The 5,962-nt window shown below is 45.9% G+C and overlaps 1 long non-coding RNA gene across 1 annotated transcript; it reads right to left on the bottom strand.

Annotated features, from left to right (window-relative positions):
- Nucleotides 1-1,799: 1,799 nt before the first annotated feature.
- On the bottom strand, nucleotides 1,800-5,962 carry LOC309365412. Its single transcript, XR_014166119.1, has 3 exons — nucleotides 5,923-5,962; nucleotides 3,321-3,545; nucleotides 1,800-2,134 (listed from the first exon to the last, which is right to left on the bottom strand). It is a non-coding gene; the product is annotated as an uncharacterized lncRNA (long non-coding RNA).

Raw genomic sequence — 5,962 nt, 5'->3', positions numbered from 1 at the left:
TAAGTGTTGGGTGGTGCCCGAGCTTCCACATTAATTGTGAACATCACCCAGGGCACAAAATAAAAACAAAAAAATTACACCTCAACTGCCCTGGAAGATCAGCTTAGTCTTAAATGCATTTGATTATTTTATTGTTGCAATTGTAGCAGCAGTCATACGGCACTATGAACATGGGGCTTTACAAAGAACAGGTACGATAATCCCTGGCACAAACAGCTTATAATCTATAACAGATGCAAGGAAACAGAAGGAGGCATGACCAACAGCCAGGGATGATGGGAGGTGCAATTAAACAACATCTGAAGGGCTCAACCTTCCCCACACCTTTAGACACCTGAGATGTTTGTTTTCAGGGCCCCACCAATATTACTGTGTCTCTAATCTGCTTCAACTTGAATTTAAGACTGAATTTTAAATTGTAACCCACCCTGGAACCTGATGATGATGAACGGGTAATAAATTTAATAAGGAGGAACAGGGTTCAAATAGAGGCAGGTGATTATTTCAAATACATATACCTAGAATACATTGTTGATGAGCATCTCCACCGTATCGTTCAGCCCGGACACTGAAGTCTAGCGCAGAGGGCTTTCTGGGAATTCCCTCCCTGTGAGGTTATGGGGAACCAGGCAGAGGGCCTTTTCAGTAGTGGTGCCCACCCTGTGGAACACCCTCCCACCAGATGTCAAGGAAATAAACAACTGTCTGACTTTTAGAAGACATCTGAAGGCAGCCCTGTTTAGGAAAGTTTTTAATGTTTGATGTTTTATCATGCTTTTAATATTCTGTTGGGAGCTGCCCAGAGTGGCTGTGGAGACCTAGCCAGATTGGCAGGGTATAAGTAATAAATTATGTTGTTGTTGTTCCCCACCCACCTGTCTGGGTTTCCCCAGCCACTGTGGGCGGCTTCTAGCAGCATATAAAAACTAAACATCAAACATTAAAAACTTCCCAAAACAGGGCTGCCTTCAGATGTTTTCTCAAAGTTGTGTAGTGCTTTATCTCCTTGACATATGATGGGAGGGTGGTTTAATGCCCTAACCTGCCCTGGGACCTTTGAGAGAAGGGTAGATGACGATGACAACAACAACCCTGGTCTTAATTAGAAAGGTATCTGTGCATATAGGCCAAAGGCTTTCCTGAAGAGGTAAGCGATAAGGAGGGACTTCAAGCCTTGTGCAGCTAAGCTGAACTCAAGAGTAGGCTCGCTGAAATCAACAAGCCCCAATCATTCACTTCAATGGGTCTTGCACCTGAAGCAACGCCAAGGAAATGAGCATAGGCGCCGACTCCATGGGGCCTGAGGGGGCCCAAGCCCCCTCAAAAATTTGTTTGGGGGGGCTCTGCCCCCCAATAATTTAAGAAAATTATTAGTTATATTATGCTTTGTAAAATCACAAAATTATGTTGGTATTTTTTATTTTCCTTGTTTGACGATAGTTACCTTTTAAAATACATTCAGTAATGAGTTAAAACAAAGCCACTCCCGATCTAGAGAGGGGGTGGGGTTGCGGGCTCTCAACCCATCAACAATCTCGCGGGGCTGGCGTCAGCCCTGCGAGAAGCGGGGATTCCCCCTAGCTCATTAATATTCACCGCCCACGGCGGCAGCCAATCGGCTGCCGCAAAGGGCGGGCCCTCACAGGTTCACTTAAGGTCGGGGCAGCCCGGGGCTCGCCCCTTTCGTTCCCCCAGCAGCAGCGGTTTGGAGGTCTTGGCCCCCCCCCAATATTTTTTATAAGTCGGTATGGGCCCCCGCCCCCCCAATATTTTTTATAAGTCGGCGCCCCTGAAAACGAGAGGTATTCACTTGGAGGAATCCTGAAAAGCTGGATGCTTCCACAGCATCCCAGTTCTCCTCCCCGTTGTTCTGTCAGATGCAGGCAGTTATACAAGTCCCATGCCTCTGCCCCTCACTGTCCTCTAAAGGAGCCAGGTTCTGGAGAGGGAGCCGTCAGATGTGGGCCAAGCCCCAGCAGTGCCCCAAGTAGATGTTGAGCAAGGCCTTTGCTCTGACAGCTACCCTTTGCGACTTCTGAACTTTTACGGGATCTCCCTTCTCTGTGGGCATCTTTGGCTTCACTGGGGGCTTTTGGCTCCTCCTCAGAAGAAACTGGTTCATCCACAACTTCCTCTAGGAGAGAGAGAGAGAAAAGTAAAGTATTTACTATAGTAATAATAAAATAACAAACACAGAACAGGAAAGAAGAGGGTAATAGAGGGGAGCTGATATGGGAGGAAGAAGTGAATTCAAAAGGAATAATATAATATAATTAATATAATATAATATAATATAATATAATATAAATTTATGATGTTGGGAAAGATGGAGGGCACAAGGAGAAGGGGGCGACCGTGGACGAGATGGTTGGACAGTGTTCTCGAAGCTACAAACATGAGTCTGACCAGACTGTGGGAGGCTGTGGAAGACAGGAGTGCCTGGCGTGCTCTGGTCCATGGGATCACGAAGAGTCGGACACGACTAAACAACAACAACAACAACTGGCCGGGCCTGCCTAGCCATTCTGGGCAGCTCCCAACAGGAGAAAACATCAAACATTAAAAACTTCCTAAACAATGCTGCCTTCTGATGTCTTCTAAAAGTCAGATAGTTGTTTATTGCCTTGACATCTGTCAGGAGGGTGACCCACAGGGCAGGTACCACTGCCAAGAAGGCCCTCTGATTGGTTCCCTGTAACCTTACTTCTTGCAGTGAGGGAACTGCCAGAATGCCCTAGGAGCTGGACCTCAGTGCCCAGGTTGAACACTGGAGGTGGAGACACTCCTTCAGGTATACTGGGTCGAGGCCGAAGGATGGAAGGAACTGGCAATGGGAGCTGGGTGAAGGAAAATAAGGTTGAGTGTGAAAGGAGAATGTTATTTACTTACTTATTTCCTGCCCTTCACTCAAAGGTCCAAGGGACAGATACAGCGTCAAAATGCAATATTTAAAAACAATTCAAAACAACTTACAACCCTAAAAATTGAGGTCAACAAAGTATAGGGGATGAGGAAAGATACTTGCAAATGGCTGTACTTAACTTCAGGAAGCTGACCTACAGAACTCCTTGCCACAAGAGGGAAAAACAGCAAGGCAGAGAATTTAGCAAATGTCCAAAGATGGATTAGGTATCCACGGACAATTATGCCAGTCATTTGCACCCAATTGCACTACACACTGCCTCCATATAGCACTGGTTATCTGATGAGCTCTGCCCCTGCACTGTCATTTTGTGTCAGGTGGGCCTCAGGAATTTTCAGCCATCTGAAGTGACTCTGAAGGGTAGAAGATTTGAGGACCCCTGTTATAAAGTACATACATTGCAGGCTCCAAGGAGCCTCTGAGCTTCCTGAAGGGCAGGGAGGAGATCCAGCTGAGGTCGGCTCAGGAAGGCGATTCACAGCATCCATGAGCTCAAGCAGGATCTGATAGAGGGAGGCCTTCTCATCACCATCTCCTCACTGGATTTCAGAGGCCAGCAGCCTCCTCTCGACATAACACAAAGCCTGGCTTGCCATGGGTTTCTTGCCACCTGAGATGCCATCTCCAAGAGAGAAAGAGAAAGGAGACCTTTTAGGGCACAGCAATAGCGCTGGGTCCAATCCAGCCCTCAATAAACGTCCTTATTCCATGACTGGATTATATATTTTTATATATCGGGGAAGAACCTTAAAGACACCACATTTATTTCAGAGGAAGTCTCAGCTGCCCTTCTCCTGCTCTACAGGGATAAGGTGGGAAATGGAAAATAATAAATAATAATATACTCTGGGTGGCTCCCAACAGAATATTAAAAACACGATAAAACAGAGAAGTTACAAAAAGGAGCCAAAATCCGAAAGGAGCAGAAAAGACTATTTATGTACGCAACCATGGCTGCAGGGATGTTACTGGTCCAGAGATGGAAAGAAGATACAGTTCCTACCAGAGAAGAATGGCAGATGAAGTTAATGGACTATGCTGAAATGACCAGAAGAGTCAGTAATCAGGAAGACCAAGATTTTAATAAGGAATGGGAAAAACTTATAACTTATCTTACAGACCATTGTAAACAGTTAAAATTGTTAGGATTGCAATATCACTTGTAAGGTAAAGGGACCCCTGACCATTAGGTCCAGTCATGTCCGACTCTGGGGTTGAGGCGCTCATCTTGCTTTATTGGCCGAGGGGCCAGCGCACAGCTTCCGGGTCATGTGACCAGCATGACTAAGCCGCTTCTGTTGAACCAGAGCAGCACACAGAAATGCCGTTTGCCTTCCCGCCAGAGCGGTACCTATTTATCTACTTGCACTTTGATGTGCTTTCGAACTGCTAGGTTGGCAGGAGCTGGGGCAGAGCAACGGGCGCTCACCCCGTCGTGGGGATTTGAACCACCGACCTTCTGGCTGGCAAGTCCTAGGCTCTGTGGTTTAACCCACAGTGCCACCCATCTGGACATAATGGAAGAGGTGATGTAGGACCCACGAAGGGGAGGATGGAAGTCCAGGAGATTCATTGGAATCTTGTTTTTATGATTTATGTTTGATATATCTCTGTAAAATTATAATTTGAAAAACCATATATATGTATATGTGTGTGTGTGTGTGTGTGTGTGTATTAAAAAGGAGAGTAGGAGATGGGCCTCCCTTAAAAATCCTCAACTTCCACAAGAAGTAAACTGTGGGGTTTTGATCCGCCATTGGTCACCTTGCAGAAACAGTGCAGCACTAAGGAAAGCAGGGGGGAAAACAAAGGTGTCTGTGATTAGATGCAAGACTAAAACATCATTTACTCAATTTAGGGCAGCTCGTGTTACAAAAATATCTTGACCACCAGAAGAGCCTTGCTCAGTCAGACCGAAGGTCCATCTCTTAGGATTATTTATGAACTACTTAATGCCAAAGGAGGGTCCCTTGTTCTTACAGGGGGACAACCAGCTGCCTCTAGTGGGAAGCCTGCAAGCAGGAAATGAATGCAACAGAAACTCTCTCCCAATTCTCAGCAACTGATATTCAAAAGCACAGTTGGAGGCAGAGCCAGTGGCATAGCGTGGGGGGTGCAGGGGGGGGCCGGCCGCACCGGGCGCAACATCTGGGGATTAGGGGGCGCAAATCCACGGGTTAGGGGGCGCAAATTACTTGCCTTGCCCCGGGTGCTGACAACCCACGCTACGCCACTGGGCAGAGCATAACCACAGTCTCAATAGCTATCTCCTCCAGAAACTCAACCAGTTTGAGTTGTACTCCATGTACATGATAAAATACAAGTCCATATTAAAATATATGTCTGGGTAGGCACACTCCCATTCTCAGCTACAGCTTTCCGTATAAAATCCAACCCTGTGCCTTATTTTGATAAAAGTTTTCTTTCTCTCTGCCTCACTTTTGTAACATCCTGGGGAATGGGGAAATCAAAAGTTGAAAAGACGGGGGACACAGACCACCACACCAGGCTAGGAAACTTGCAAAGGAGATTAAACCCTTTTGAATGGGCGCTTTAGACCCGCCGTTGAAATCCCCCTTTTTACCTCGTTGTGCAAAAGCACAAATCTGTAGAAAGAGGCTCTGATCTGATATCACCTTAAAATATGTTGCTATTGGTGCGCGGATGCTTCCCAAACCCCCAGTAACTTCAAATCCTGAAAAAAGTCATATGTTTTTCTTCCTTCCTTCCTTTTAAAATCGATTTTATGAAGGGTTTCCAACATATAATGCAATTTTAAAAAACCAAAGTTAATAAGTAAAAAAAGCAAAATAACAAAAAGGAAAAGAGGAGAGAGACAGAAAACAAGCACCCACACTACCTTAATCTTTAATTCGGAAATAGGCTTTTCTGACTTTATTTCATAGTAAAATAAACACCCGCCTCTTCTTTTAGTTTCTGCTTCCCATCTCTCTGCAGACACTAAAAGCCTCCCCTAAGTTCACCCGAGATCTCCTCACCGAGCCCAGCGCGCATCCACGATCCAGGTTCAGCCACGCT

This window comes from Podarcis melisellensis (genome assembly GCF_964234715.1).
Source record: "Podarcis melisellensis genome assembly, chromosome: 2".
Taxonomy (NCBI): Eukaryota; Metazoa; Chordata; class Lepidosauria; order Squamata; family Lacertidae; genus Podarcis; species Podarcis melisellensis.
This window is presented reverse-complemented; position numbering and strand designations above follow the sequence as displayed.